The sequence below is a fragment of the Ricinus communis genome, chromosome 2 (genome assembly GCF_019578655.1).
Source record: "Ricinus communis isolate WT05 ecotype wild-type chromosome 2, ASM1957865v1, whole genome shotgun sequence".
Lineage (NCBI taxonomy): Eukaryota > Viridiplantae > Streptophyta > Magnoliopsida > Malpighiales > Euphorbiaceae > Ricinus > Ricinus communis.
Window position 1 is genome coordinate 34,071,447 of NC_063257.1, and position 17,150 is coordinate 34,088,596.

Sequence of the window (17,150 nt, forward strand, 5' to 3'; positions counted from 1 at the left end):
TATGTATTTATATTTATTTATTATATATTGCATGTATAATAAAGTAATATTATAATGGGAGACACAAATCAAGAAAATGACAAAATTAAAGGAAGAGTTGGTGGGAAATATAAAAGTTGGACAGCTGAGGAAACTAATAAGTTACTGAAACTCATGGTTGATGCTGCGAATCGGGATTGGCACAAGAAAATGACAAAATTAAAGGAAGAGTTGGTGGGAAATATAAAAGTTGGACAGCTGAGGAAACTAATAAGTTACTGAAACTCATGGTTGATGCTGCGAATCGGGATTGGCACAATAGTAATGACTTGATAGGTAAAGGAACTGTTCAGAAAAGGATATTTCTTGCTTTGAATGAAAAACTTGGATGTCATAAGAATTATTCTCAATATTTAAGCCGTTTGAAATAGTTTAAACAAAGACACAGTAATTATTGCAATCTTTTACGTTATAGCTCTAGATTTGGATGGGACCTTGTAACCAAAAAATTTACTGCTCCGAATGAAGTATGGGAGGACTACTTTAAGGTAATTCTTTTATTCAAAAATATTTACATCATTCCTTTTTATTTACTTGGTTGATGTTTACGTTTTTATTTAATTTGGAGGAATCTATGTCCTCTTTTTTGTTTTGCCTATTATTTTAATATCTATAAACTCATATACTAATTTTTTTTTAATCTTGATCAAACTCATCATACCCATAGAATTTATCGCACAGACACTTTTGCACACTATGAAGATTTGAGAATTGCAATTGGAAATAGAACTGCAATTGGAAAAAATGCAACTGGATTAGAAGAAGATACTGATGCAAGAACACTTGAGGAAGAAGAAAATAGAGGTTTTGCTTTAGATGAGTTGATTTATGATACTAATATTGAAATATTCATACAAAATAATATGCAAGATTCCTTGTATTAGTCTCCACCTTATGGATACTCTACTTCATCACTACCCTCTAATACCATTAACCTAGACGTCCCTCTAGGACGTAAAGATGTAATAGAAGTGAGTTTGAAAAAAAAACTACATCTTCTAAGTCTAATAATAATTAAGCAGATCTTTTAAACAAACTTACTCATTCTGTTAACAAGTTGGCTGAAGCTATTAAGTCATATGATAGCAGTGAACATGGTTGTTGGAATCTTATCAAAGAAACACCAAACTTGGATAAACGTGCACGTCTCAAGGCATTTAAGTTGCTCAATACTAGAATAAAAAAGATTGAGTTTTTGAAAATGACTCCTGAAGAGCGCTATGAATGGATAACTTATAAGTTGGAGTAGTGAAAGTTGAAATTATTTAATTATGGATTTTATTATTATTATTATTATTTTAGTTTTAATTAGTAATGCATTTTGCTACTTTGTGCTATTTCTTAGAAAAGAATTTATATAAATAATAAATTATTTTATTTTGGGATGTCTATTTATTGTATTTATTTTTATATTAATTTTATGGATAAATAATGAATTTGCTTTAGAACTAATGTCTTATAACTTTCTAATAATAAATATATTTACACATAAATTTATTATTTTCCTAGTTCTATTTATACATTTTAAACATGAATGAAGATGATGAAGTAGAAAATAAAAGAACAGAAGAAGAATGGTATGAAACTTTTAAGTATTTGTTAGTGATACTTCAAGCAATTGTATGTGTCTCGAATGAGCTTATAACTAGTATGTTATAAATCATGTCCAATATCATTTATCTAGGCGGTCGAAAACTTCAAATGGATACGATTACATATATAAAATTTTAAATGAAGATCCATCAGAATTTCGACAAGTATATAGAATGTATCCTAGCGTGTTTCTCAAATTATGCAATATTATTAGAGAAAAAACATCTTTACAAAATATGAGGTATATTTGCACCGAAGAAATGCTTGCAGCCTTTCTACTCACTATTGGTCAAAACTCTAGATATTGCTTAGTTCGCAAAATATCTGGCCGTTCGCATTTTATTGCTAGCTAAAATTTCAATAAAATTTTAAGAGCATTAAACAAAATTGCAATAGATATGATAGCTAAACCAAGTTTCTTAGTTCTATAAAAAATTAGAGAAAGTACAAGATTCTATCATTACTTTAAAGTAAGTATGTTATCAATTTTTAATAGTACTTTATTATTTTTGCCACTTTTACTACTTTTTATAGTAAGCATGTATTACTTTTTATTAATATTATTGTTATTCTAATTAATTTTTTTTTATTAATTCAAGATCACGTTGGAGCTATTGATGGTACCTATATTCTTGCAATAGTTACTGGATGTGACATTAGTAACTATCACAACTGTTATGGAATAATTTCACAAAATGTTTTAGCAGCTTGTGACTTTGATTCGAAATTCATATATGTGCTTAGTGGGTGGGAAGGATGCACATGATTCAAAAGTGTTAATGATGCTCTATCAAGGCTTAATGGACTTAAAGTATCACAAGGTACTTTTAATCTACTTATTGCAATTTTAATTTATTTTCACTTTTTATATTTATTTTTATTTTTTATCATGCTTTTATTATACATATGCTAGGCAAATATTTTTTAGTGGATTGTGGATTCCCAAATCGACTTTAGTTTTTAGCTTCTTTTCGAGGTGTTCGCTATCATCTTCAAGATTTTTTATGGTCAAGGTCGTCATCCTAAAAATGCAAATGAGTTCAATCTTCGTCATGCTTTTTTGAGAAATACAGTTAAGAGATTATTTGGTATCTTTAAATCTCGGCTTATAATTTTTAAAATGGCTGCTCTATTTCCATATAGCACACAAGCAGAGTTAATGTTGGCATGTGCAGGATTGCACAACTTTTTTCAAAAAGAGTGTCCATCGGATGAATTTCCGGTTGAACTAGATAATGAGATTTTATCATCTCCAACTATATCAATTAATCAAGAAGAGAAATTTGAACTATATGTTGAGACACAATAGCAATAAAGAAATATTGCCAATGAATGGAGGATTACTATAGCCACTAATATATGGAATGATGTTGAGCATGTAGATAATAATGAACATTAATTTTTTTATTTTAAATTTATTTTAAATTTTGTTACATAAAGGTAGTTAGATTTTTTTAATTAAAGACATCTACTTTTATTGATTATTTTAAAATTTTTATTTTATCATATAATAAAAATAAATTTATTACATCAAAGTATGTACATTGAAATCAATAAAAGAGCTTCAATGTCTATAAAAGTCCTAAATGTATGTAAAAGTTTATTAACAATTCATAAACTTTATAAAAGTCTTTTCAAAATAAAATTTATAAAAATCATTAATAAATTTATAAACTCTATAAAAGTCATTAAAAGTCTATAAACTCTGCAAAAGTCATTTACTTAAAAAAAAGTCTATAAATATTTTTAAAAATCTTAATTGAACACACCCTTTATTGTATGGATTTTAACTTGATTATGGGCAAATATGTAATTTTTTTATTTGGAACTTTCTTACTTATGTTGCTTCTAATTTAGTATTTATTTATTTATTTAGTTTTTCATGTTTAAAAACTAGTCAAAGTAATTTCCTCTTAAATGATTTTGAGCAAGTATGCAATTTCTACCAAGTTCTCTTCTTCATATTCTAATTACCATAAATTTCAATTCCTTGATCTTCTTAAGTCTCAACCCCTCAATCTGAAGGGTTCAAATAATCAATTTATTATTACACTCTTAATTCTTACAAAAGCATGAATTGTTCTTTAGTCAAAAGAATCAATTTATACGTCATGAAAAGTGGCATCTTGATTCTACAAAAGGATGAGTTATCTTTTTGTCCTTTTATTAAACTTTTCATTAACTACCATCACTTAAATTAACTGTCCAACTCACCGTTTTATCTTCTTTTTTTTTTTTACAGAATTTCCGATAAAAAGAAATCACTAATTTATAGATAAAAAAAAATTGATAAAAGAAAAATTTATAAGGCATCTTAGATGTAACATGTTCATGACATTGTTGTGATTTTATAAATTTTAATATATATTATTAAAGGCTCTTTTCACTACAACGGGTCAAAAAAGATAAATTTTAGAGTAAAAGAGTTAGATAATATAGAGAGAATTAATAATTAAGAAAGATTTATTTTTTATTTTCCATTCCTATTGTAATAATAAAAAATAATAAAACAAATGAAACAAAATCATTATAAACACAAAACAAGATAAATTTAAACATCGAGATATAATTTTTTAATCAAAATAAACTAATTTTTATTATTTTAAATTTTTTTTAATAGATAAATAACAGTTTAAGAAAAGAAATCAAAGGCAATTTTTCATATATTTGAAAATTAACCATACATATCTTAAATCAATCAAACATTAACCAAATATCAACAAAATCATTCAATTACTAAAAAAAAAAAAACTAAAACAATCAATTACTAAAAAAAAAAAAACTAAAACAAACAACATAAATTGACATACAATTTGACAACAATTCTTTATGTATCTAAAAATCAACCAAACCTTTAACTAAACATCAACTATATACATCTTAAAATCAACCAAATATTAACAAAGTTATTCAATTATAAATTACAGAATTACAAATTTTATCGCTTTTGCTGTGATCTAATAGTATTATAATTTAAGCAAAATCTCAAAAGAAATTTTTATTTTTCATAAACTAATTTTAGCAAAGCTTCTGTTAAAAATAACATCAACTTACGTTTTTCTTTTTCTAAAAATAGTTTCTAAAACTAAAAAGGGAAAATAAAAAATTATTATACAATACTTTTGCTTAATGCAATTTAAGAAAATTTAGTTTGGTGTAAATTTGAGATATAGTCTATAGATGAATTACCGCCAAAAAAAAAAAGAGACCTGTCTCCAATAACATAACATGGGGATAGAAATATGAATTTAATTTAAGCAATAAAATTTTTAACTTCTAATATATAAGTTAATGAAAAAGAAAAGGATAAGACATGCATGCACTATAACATAATGATAATAGTTTCATTTTGGCCTATTTTGATAGTGTGACTTCTTCCATTTCTATCAACTCTAGAGAACTTACAGGATGGTTGTGTTTGAATCTCCTCCACCTCCATGACACGTTCGTTCCTAAGTTAGGTGACTATAGTCCAAGAGGAGGGTGAGTTGAACCTCTGAAAAAAGATTCATAAACTTTTCGCAAAATCATCAGTGCTCCTCTGTTGAATAAAATATGTATATTAAAAAATATTCTTAAAAGAGTAGGTACACAATGTTTTAAAATACAGTAACATTGCAGTCAGCTAAGTACGGGATAAAAAGTTAGAGGACTATTTTATAATGCTGGAAGAGATGAAGCTTATTCACAGAAACTAAATATAATAGAGATCTAATTATATAAGTTCAGAAAGAGCCTTTAAACTAATTGACACTTATTTATAATCTATTCCTTTACTTCTTTTTTAAGTCTTCACATAGAGTTAAACACTTTAAAACACAAGCTTTATAAATGGAAGATAAAAGTTTATTCGGGTGCTATGTGAACCCTATAACAAAAGAGTGAAATTAAAGAATTTTGAGGTCAGAGATTTAGTTTGGAAAGTGAGGGAATAAGGACAGGAAATACGGGAAATGGTCTCCTAACTAGGAGAGACCTTTTAAAGCACATCAAGTTATAGATGGAAATTCTTACTGGTTGTCCAGCCTTCAAGGTAAACTTCACAAAAGGTTTATTAATGGTAAATATTTAAAGAAGTATTTTCCTACTATGTGAGAAATATTTGAATGAAGGCATGATATGATGTAGGCTATATTGTGTTTTTATATTTTATAATATATTAGCTTTGTGTTTAAGTGGTTAGGTTTGTTCTAGCATAGGGTTTATGGTTTTTTCTGTTTTTTATTGTTATTTTTATGTTCCTATAACATTTGTAAATTCAGTTTGTTTCTGTTTGAATGAAGGTAGGCCAGGTCGCCACTTCCCAATTCTTATATCATTACTACTACATTTTACCAAGAACTACATGTATGATGCTAATGAAAATACAACAAAATATATGACTGCATGATGCAAGTATAACTGGGTACCTAATATGGATGCGTGAATGCAATACAGTATAATGTATGGCTGCATGAGTCAAGGTAATTATAACATGATTGTTGTGCACTGGTGTGATGTTATAAAGTTACATGACTGCATGTAGACTTTATAGCCTCAGGTAATCAAATCAATAGAGCCAGTATCTTCCAACAGACATTTTAAAACAAAACATGGTCATAATCATAAAAGGAGAATGAATGGCCGAAGTACCAACATACTAAGTTACATCATAAATGTCAAAATAGTTTGAATTAAATAAAGGCATAATAGAATCTAAGACATCATTCAAAAACATAAGTATGACCAAGGTCTAGAGGTCTAAATGTTTATATAGGGTGGTGCCAATCTCCTTCCATTTGAGGCGATGTTATTCCCTCAAATAATGTGCTCCCTCCAATTTTTTTTGCATTCATGGATTAAAGGATAATTAGCTCGTAACATACTACCCTTGTCTTGGACTGCTTTAGTAGTTTCTTCACAGGATGATTTTAGCTTCTCACTTTCTTGAAACATGTGTCACGACCCGACCTGTGGGCCCTTAACCGGCACTAGGGAATGGGTAGGTGTAAAGCCATCAAATCCCGTAGTAAGCCTGACCATTCACTAACTCAAACAAATTGAAATTCAGATTCAGTCCAAAACACTGATTCACAATTAATCTTAACCATCAAATTCTACATATTTAATTCGGTCTGCTAGCATAATTAGGCAAGACCTGAATTTACATACAATTACAAAATTATAAATCTGAAATTTCTACAACGAAGATTCTAGAATTTTTAAAAGATCATACATAATCGATTACTTTAAACCCGAAGATGAAGGAATCAGGCTGCTAGAGAAAAGAACTGCAGAAAAGCTAGCAACACCTGAAAAAAATAGTGAAATTGAGACTGTCAGTCTCGAGAGTGAGTTAAAATCATATATTCCAAAACAAAATATAAAACTTCAATAAAACATTTGTTTAATTAAAATAAAATATGCATGTCATGCTATGCTTCTGCAAAATAAAATAAAATAAATTTTTATTTCATACCACGGGACAAAGTACTTCAGCGGAACCCTAAACCCAAAACTAACATCTCGACTCTCTCATTCTAATAGAACTGGCGCCTAGAGAGCAAAGCTCGACCAGGGTCCTTAACTCCAGTCCGGGCACTTAATTATCACTATCAGTCTTAGCCTTTAGGCTCTCTTACTCCAATAAGATTGGGGCCTAGAGAGTGAAGCTCGACCAGGATCCTTAACTCCAGTCCGGTCATTTAGGTTTCCAAATAAGCCGGCACCCATAGAGCAATGCTCAACCAGGGACCTTTACTCCGGCAAACTCACTCTAATCAGCCTAGAGAGTAATGCTCGACCAGGGCAAGTCCAAATTTTACCTTTTAAAATTTTACCTTTTTATTATCTGTTGCTGATTCCTACGAGTACAACTCATCAAATAACATGTTCTATAGCCGTCTCATCCCGAGTCAACACGACAGAAATAATTCAACCACCAGACCTTGACCATCGATAAAACTCAAGAGCAAAGCTGGGTAACCTGAAAATCCACGATCCTGGCTATCTGCTCCTCGAAAGTCAAATCTTCACTTACTTCCACACACCGAGGTTGCAACACAAGCGAAATATTCGAAAATACACTTCCTCGACACAGACCTACGAATTACTGGATTGACCTGCTAGAAAAATATTCGGCGGCAAGTCCAACTAGCATGCCACCTCACCGATCCTGCCAATAATTCTAAGGGTCCCACGCAATAAGGCCTAACTTGCCTTCCTTACCAAACCACATCACTTTTTGCACATGAGACGCCTTAGGATTACATACTCTCTAATACAAATCTCCACGTGCTCCTACTTCGGGTTCGCACAACTCCTCTGCTTCCTGAAAGCTGTCTTCAACTGCTCGCGGGCAAAAAGGAATCTTCTCTGAAATGATCAAGACCAACTCTGGTTCTGCTAAGAATCCAGTTAGCCAAATTCTTTCCTAATAACGTGTCCCTTGCATGTATAGAATATTCTTAATATCCATATCACATCATCCACGTCATATCATCCATCTGGTTGCGATAACCGAAATAAAACCATGCCATCCTGACACAAAATTCCTCTTCGACTGAAATCCAAAAGTCTCCTCTATAATCCAACATAGGGCCTACTGCGCCACATATTCATTCTCACAGCAACTCAGCTTGTCATCCAAAGAATCCCAAGCTAACACAATTTACTTTGAAAGATTTACTTATTTATTTGCTTTATAACCATCATTGATAAAAATTTATTATATTCTAAAAAAATACTTTTATAAAATCATAAAATCTCTAGTGATTTTCTTTATATAAAATGCTACAATATCGCGCACCAGGGTGATGATGCCCCCTATCACCAAGAGTTGCAATGTACGATGTATAATGCACGCCCTAAAAATGAGTATGGAATTGCGCATGCCTAATAATGAAATGCCAATAATGAATTCTTTTGGGACTGGTCGCAATATTGTATTTTAAAACACTTTGTTCTACATAGAAAAATAAATAGTGTTTGCTTAAGCTTCTCTAGATTTTGAGCGTCCGAAAATACTCCTACCACTATTCTTAAACTTCTTACAACCACAAAACTCAACCATATATGCTCTGATTTCTGCTCGACATTCCACGCATTAACTTTGGTGCTATTCATTAAGGTGATGCCTGATGCGATGATGAGGCAGTTCATGACATGACTGCAACTACACTATGCATTAATTCTAACTGTGGTGCCCGCTATTGAAACAACAATTGAAGCATCCTAGGTCCGGCCTGCACCAATTACTTGAAGAAACACCACGAGTCTACCGCGCTTCAGATCTTCCTATCGCTACTATGCTCTTTCTCAACACAGTATCAAAGACAAGCTCAAGAGAAAAGAATGATAGACTCTCTAACAGTGAAAGCTGAGACACTAGAGTCAATGAAAATAAATAAGACAGACTTGATCCTAGCTCCATAGTACTAAGAATCTTAACCTAGGTCGAAGGAAAACTAAACCTAAGCTCTGATACAAACTTGCCACGACCCGACCTGTGGGCCCGAGACCGGCACTAGGGAATAGGTAGGCGTAAGGCCACCGAATCCCGTAGTAAGCCTGACCATTCACTAACTCAAACAAATTGAAATTCGGACTCAGTCCAAAGCACTGATTCACAATTAATCTTAACCATCAAATTCTACATATTTAATTCAGTCTGCCAGCATAATTAGGCAAGAACCGAATTTACATAAAATTACAAAATTATAAATCTGGGATTTCTACTACGAAGATTCTAGAAATTTTTAAAAGATCAAATATACCAATAAAATCGATTACTTTAAACCCGAAGATGAAGGAATCAGGCTGCTAGAGAAAAGAACTGCAGAAAAGCTAGCAACACCTAAAAAATAGTGAAATTGAGACTATCAGTCTCGAGAGTGAGTTAAAACCATATATCCCAAAATAAAATATAAAACTTCAATAAAATATTTGTTTAATTAAAATAAAATATAACATCTCGACTCTCTCATTCTAACAGAACTGGCGCCTCGAGAGCGAAGCTCGACCATGGTCCTTAACTCCAGTCCGGTCACTTAATTATCACTATCAGTCTTAGCCTTTCGGCTCTCTTACTCCAATAAAACTGGCGCCCAGAGAGTGAAGCTCGACCAGGGTCCTTAACTCCAGTCCGGTCACTTAGGTTTCCAAATAAGCCTATGACTCAGAGAGCAATGCCGACCAGACTGACCGCAAGAACTCACTCTACTCAGCCTAGAGAGCAATGCTCGACCAGGGCAAGTCCACATTTTACCTTTTAAAATTTATCCTTTTTACTATCTGTTTTAAATTCCTACTAGTGCAACTCATCAAATAGCTTGTTCTATAACCGTCTCATCCCGAGTCAACACGAAATCAATAAAATCATAATATGGAAAATGAAACATATATAAATAGTAAATAATTAAATATTTAAAATATTAATCATTTAATCAGAGATATCACGTAAAAATCTTAGCATGACACACGTAACCAGATATATGACTTTAACTCACAGATTTGACGACCTCCTAGCTTTGCTCCGATGCCACTGCTGGAGCGAGCCAAACTGACGGATTATCTAATCACGAAAAAAAATTTAATCAATAACATTGAAACATTTGACAATTAACCCTAGGTCTAGACTCCTAGGACTGACTGTCTAAAAATACGTCTCGGGTAAATTCTACCAAAAATTCGGCAGAACCTCCCCTAAATACGGACGTTTACCCCCCCGTAAAACAGGTCCAGGACCTGCCAGAAAACACTTCAAATATTTCAACAATTTATTTTAATGGGAGTCGAGTCCCCAAGACTTCACTATTTTTTCCGACTCCGCCACACATCACAAATCACGACTAATGATAGACAGTCCGAAAAACTATTTATTTTAATTAAAAAAATTCACATAATTTTTCTAATAATCAACACCACAAATAAACACATAAATTTTGCCAATAAATTCTAAAATCAACAGGCCAGGGAATTACCGAGATGCTTGATCGCTCGGTCGACTCGCCTCCAGCCATCGGAGTCCGATCGACGATCCGAACGCACCAACGGACTCAAAACGACGCGCTGATGACGATCCCAACTTTCAATCTTCCTTTCCAACCCCCTATAATCCGGAGAGATTTACAGACAATCTCAGCCGTCGATTTTCAAAAGGAGTCCGATCGTCACGAAACCGGTGCCATTGGAAAGCTTGAGCTGAGGAGAGTCCGGATACGCCCTCCGATCATCCATCACTCGCTGGAGCTTGCCGGAAAAGCTCGAAATTCCGGCTACCCCTACTTTTTTCATCTTGTCGGATCTTCTATTTCCGGCCACCAATTGCGTCGCCACTACTCCCAAAAGGAAGCCCACTCTTCTAGTAAGCCGATCACACCTCGTGCCACGGACACACCATGAACCCACGGCCTCTTCTTTTCCCATTTTTTTGCCACCGAGCTCGCCGCCTCCAGGCTTTCTGGTCGGCCATGGCGGTACCAAGCCACTCTCCTTCCTCCTCTCTCTCTCTTCCTCGGCGACCCCGACGCCCTCTTCTTCCTTTCTTTCTTTTCTTTTCCTACCTATCGGCATTTGGTCCCTGAACTTTTATTCTTTATCATTTAGTCCCTCAACTTTTTTAATTACTAACAATTCATCCTGCAAAATTTTCGATTAACCCTTAAACTTTTCTTTAGCTTTTCAATTAAGCCCCTAATTATTTAATTTGGGCCAAATTAGAATTATTGAAAATATATAATTACTTATTTAAAACCTTGCTTTTAATGTAAAATTATCAAAAAGCCCTTGCTGACATATTAAATTACAAAAATGCCAAACATACAAATTTTCATTAAAACCCCATATTAATAAAAATTATATTTTTAATCCTTATTCCAAAATAAATTTCCAATTTAATCCTAACACAATTTATTTAATTAATCAATTTGCTAAATATTTTTCAATTAAAATTTAATACCATTAGCTAACTAAAATGCCATTTTTCCCAATAATTCTTTTATAAAATATCCTTTACTAATTATTTCATAACTTTCAATATAGAAATTAATTTATATATTTATATTGGAGAAAAATTGAATGACCGAAAATATAATCCACTTTCCAAAGAATTTACTTAATTAATTTCTTAAAAATCAAACTAATTGGATATAGAAAATAACTCCCTTATTTGTCTACCATTAAAATTATATTTAAATCATTCCAATTAAACCAAATAAAAATAAAGTAAATTTTATTTAAATAAAAACTCATTTATTAGTTATTATTAATATTATCATTATTAAAAAAAAATTTCGGGTAATAAAATATGTCTTTGAGTTGTTGTTTTGATTTTTAACTTCTTCCTTTAGTTTTTGCAAATATTCAAATTTTTCTCTATAAGCCTGGGATATACTTTGATATTCTTGTTGCAACTAAGAGGCCTTATTAGTAAGACCATCATATTCTTGCTTACTAGAACTGAAAGCAGAGATCTTGCTAGACATATCATTAATAACTTGCCTTTTTTCTTTGATGTCACAAAAAATACAAGACACCTCATGCATAAGTTCAACAATCTTAGTAGCTTCAAAAGGAGAAGCAATAGCAACATGTAACGTATGAAGAGAAGAAACAACCAGTTATTGCTCATCTTTGTTAAGAGTCAGCAATTCCAAGAGAGTTAATTGATGAAGAGTTTGCTTGGCAAACTTGACTGTTGCTTCAGTAGGAGACGCCAATGAAGTACTCAATAAAGAGGAGGTAGCAGCTAAAAAAAAGAAATTAAGACCAGAAAGAGGATCCGCAAACTCTGGAACTGAAGATATGTCCTACAATAAAAGTGAATAAAATAACTTCAAGTTTTCAAAAATATGCATATCAAATCTAAACATTTGTAAAGGAAATATGGAAGAAATGTACCTGAGCCATACAAAGAGAAGCTGGAGGCTTATGTAGAATAACAACTAGAGATTTGGTCATGTGAAGCTCTATATCATCATACTTTATAGGAGGAGAAAGAGATAAGTGGCGAGGGAGGAGGTAATCTATTGAATAGTCTATATCAATGGGATCTTCATCCATTTCGGTCTCAACATCCTTGCCATCCACAAGATCATCATCAGAGTCGCTAGGATCATGACTTTTGTTATTTTCATAATCTTTCGTATCTTCATCTTCTAAAACTTCAAGTGGATCCTCTTCAGAGTTAATAAAGGTACTTTTGAGAATATTTCTTTGGGACCTTCGAGTAGGAGCCGGAGGAACATAGGCTTTAGCTTTAGCATATTTGCCGGCAACATTAGAATAGGTTAGGATGGTATGGAGAGTGGCCTCATTTGTTTTCTTCTTTTATTTCCCTTTTGATGATTTTCCTTGAGGTTGAAATGAAATCAAGGGCAAACTTGAATAATAGACAAGAAAAAGTTAGAGAATAAAATTGGTCTAAAAATCATTTTGTTTTATGACCAAGTTATGAGTGAGAAAACATATCTTGAGCTATATCACCTATAATAATTGGAACAAGTTGTGCAAATCTTTAAGGCCACCAGGTGTCAAAAGCAATTCTAGCATCATCATCAATCTCATAAATGGAGCATGACAATCTTTGGTGTTTTTTAAGGAAAGCATTTATGCGCTGCATAGTAACATCATTTGGGAAAATAAGAGCTTCACTAGAGAAATCCAAGGTAGGTATGATTTAGTGGAGATCAAATTGCCTATACCAAAGGGAAGGTAAGTATCTCACAAAAATGGAGGCTGAGCTGAAGGGATACTAGTGGTAAAACTTAAAGAACCACCAAGCATAAAAAGCCTATTTGTGGTAAAGACATAAAAAATAACATGTTCTTGAATACCATGAGATCAAAGATATCCAAAATCCTTTCCTTGATCCACCAAGATATTTCTCTGCCAGAAGACCAAATATCAAGCTCTGATACACCCTAAGTACCAGTAGATAGGAAGCATTTCATTATACCAACCAGATTACATTTCACTCTGCAGGTCATAAGAAATTTGCCTAAAGATAAGTGAGGGTCTAACATTTGCTTGTTCCTTAAAAATGAAAAATAGGCTAAGAGTCACAATTGAACAATCCACATATGGTTCCCAATCTTATATAATGGATGCTCTGTAACCACCCTGTCCAAAGACTTATATGTGGAGGCAAGAAGCATGATGCCTAAAGCATAACAAGTTTTACTTGACACTATATCCTTGGCTAAAGAAAGGAACTCCAAGCTGGGTGTGCCAGAGGTTAGGCAGAAAATGAATTAACAAATAAAGACCCACATAAACTCAATATGCTCAATATCTGAAGGGGATATGCTCGCTTGTCTCCATTTCTGCACAAAGTGATGATAAGAAGAAAACTCCATAGAATGGGAATCATAAGAAGGGTAAGGATCTGTTGCTTTATCAATTACAATCAGAGTTTCGCATTCCAAGATAGGTAAACCAGTGAGGAGCAAAATGTCTTCTAGAGTGACAGATGCTAGTCCAAAAGGGAAAACCAGAACTTGAGTGCGGCACACAATAAGTCTTGCTCCATAGTTGGGTCTTCCAAGCTGAGACTAATCAGATCATATACACTAACTTGCTTTTAAAGTGGAGAGAAGACTGGTCTGAGTCTATCTACCTAAGCTAGCCAATCCTTTCTGCATTTTGGCCAAGATTTAATCTTTCATAGAGTAACTGGTTTATAAAGAGTCTTGCCCAATAATAGTGCTCCTTCCTTCTTATGTCTTGGTTTCTTTTTTCTTTGATTTTTAAAGGGAAAAAGATATGAGAGTTCAAAATAAAATTAGGTGAAAGTGATGCGTTCACTTAAAAGTGTGAGAAAGTCAGGAACTCTTGAAAGAGTGTAGGTGAATTTAGTTGGTTTAGGTGGTGCATGCAAAAGGGAAGAATTAAGAGTATTTTGGAAGAAGTGAAATAGATAAAGACATTGTATAACAAATGGTGTACCTCATGAATACCAATAGTTTAAGGATCTATGGGATGAGGCAAAGGTATAGCAACCTATGGAGTAGTAGTGCTTAATGAGAGTAACTCCTATGAGACAATGATCATAAATCATAAGATATATTAGATATTATCTTTTCTCTTTTCCAAGAATTAATTTGGAGGTTAAAAAAGAAGTTTAACTGAGCAGCGACTGCATCTGTAGTAGTGGGTTCACTTGGAAGAGAAGAGCTTGAAGCACCTCCTAAATTCATGAGAACACCTACACAAAGAAAAGTATACATTGGAATGTGCATATTCTTATCCTTTATCTTTTATACATTTATGACCGGTGAATAGTTTGATGGAGTATATTAGTAGTTAATAAAATAAGATAGAATTATGCATTGAAGTATTACACAAAATTGGTATAGTCACGAACATATGTGAAGTACAAAAATTAGATACATAACATTTAGTGGCTCACATATGTTTCAAGATAAAAGATAAGTAAACTAAGGCCATATGTCATTTTAACTATTCTTTAGTTAAAAGACAGTGAGTATAATATGAGGAATTTCTTAGAGCTGGTAAAAATTGTATTTGCTTGTGTTGATGAATTGACAGGAGTAGCATTTTAAAACTTACATACGACTACTCTTGATTATAAAATTAAAATTATAAAAAGGTGAATAAATTGAAGCAAAGAGATTCCTAAAATTTTGCTAAGATTGAATAAATTTTTGGGGTTCCGAAGAGCCTCAAATTCATTTTTAAATTTTGAGGCTTCAAAGATTCTCGAATTCATTAGTAATTTTGAGGCTCCAAAGGGCCTCAAATTCATTTTAAATTTTGAAGCTCTAGAGCGCCTCAAATCCATTTTCAATTTTGAGGCTCCATATAGCCTTGGATTCATTTTTTATTAAGAGAGCATTAAAATTCAAATTGCTAAAAATCAAGGCTTTCATTTCTCACACATATATATTTATATGGAGGCTTATTTCACATTTTAAAGGACATGCATATAATCTTCCAAAATTTATAACCTAAACTTCAAGGATGATGCCGAAAATTTGATTTGCTAAACAAGGACATAAATTTTTAATTCTTTTTTACAATATCGCCAAAACACACAATTCACCAAACTCATCAACGAATATTTTTTTATAAATTTACTTTCTAATATGCCATAAAGAAAAAAAGAAATTTTTTAGAATTAAAGTACCTTTTTTCCTTCTTCTTCGTTGATATATCAAAAGAGTCTTTGTTTGGCTAGCTAAAAGAGGAAAATATAGGAAAGACTTCCCAAAAATATTTTTTACATTTTTGATAAAGTGAGTCTTTTGCTAAAGAATGAGGAATTTTGTGTCTTTGTATGTGGGTATTAGATATGTAAGAGGAAAAACTTTTTGGTGTGTGGATTTGGTTAGAAAATGGATTTTTGAAGATAGTATATGAAGAGGAAAGGAGGAATGTTGCTGTTGTGCCTGCTGTAGTCGACATAGAAGTTGATGTTGTTGTTGACGTTGCGGTGTAAGGTGACGAGGCTGCTGCGATGCAAGATAACAATGCTGCTGCTATTGGAGCTGTCGAGGATAACAAGATTGCTGTGGTGTGAGGAGAGATTGGCGATGCTGCAAATGAATTGTTGAGTTGTTACTCAACAATGGAAAGGAGGCAGGTGGATGCCAACGCAGGTAGTGGAAGAATGAAGGTTGTTGATTGTTGGTTGCTGGTTGCTGTGATATTTGTGAGAAAGGATGATTTTGTTGATGAGATGAAAATATAGGATGAGTAGGAAAGGAAAAGAAATTTGAGGCTTTTAGTTTTTGGGTATTTAAGAAGTTGAAATTTTGGAATTTGGAATTTTGGAAGAAGAAAATTTGAATAAAATGAGGTGATGCTTGGTTAAATGAGGTGATACTTGGTTTAGTAGAATTAATACTAAGGGTTTTAAATAAATTTGAGAAAGATAAAAAGTCTGAGAAATCAAGTAATGAGAATTTAAGGTTAATTGATGAAAAGGAAGATGGAGACTTTTGAAGGTATAGAAGAGAGATTCAAATTTTGATTTTGTTGAGGAGCTTTTTCTTGGGTGTAGAAATGAATTTTTTTCTATGGAAATTCTATTCTTCATCAAATGGGTAAAAGAGAACTTTGGGTCTAAAATTTCTATACTTGATTCTAATTTAATTTTCATCCATGGCAAGAGAGAGGAAAAAAATTATTTTGGAGCTTAAGAATTATTGTATGTATATAAACCTATGGCTTTTAGCTAGGTTATACACACATTTATTTATGCCATATTTTGTAGCCCATAAATAATTAATAGACCTAGTCCAATAATTGGCATACTCATTCTATGGCGGTTTTGAAATTTAGCCTTATGATACATGTGTTAAATACAAGTTACAATTCTTGATGGGAGTTACGAAAATACATATAATAAAAGAAAAAGTGGAAAATACAAGGAAAACAACCAACATCATAAACAATTCAGACAATTTAAGTAGACAAATTTTGTCTGTACTTTTCTTTATGTAATCAAGCTTTGTTTTGCACTCTGAAACTTTTAAACAATATTATTCCAGCACTTTTATTATTTAAGTTTACAGTTA

At 32.4% G+C, this 17,150-nt stretch overlaps 1 pseudogene; it reads left to right on the forward strand.

Moving 5' to 3' along the window:
• The first annotated feature begins 266 nt into the window (after positions 1-266).
• LOC112534022 lies at positions 267-3,081 on the forward strand (annotated as a pseudogene).
• Positions 3,082-17,150: the final 14,069 nt, after the last annotated feature.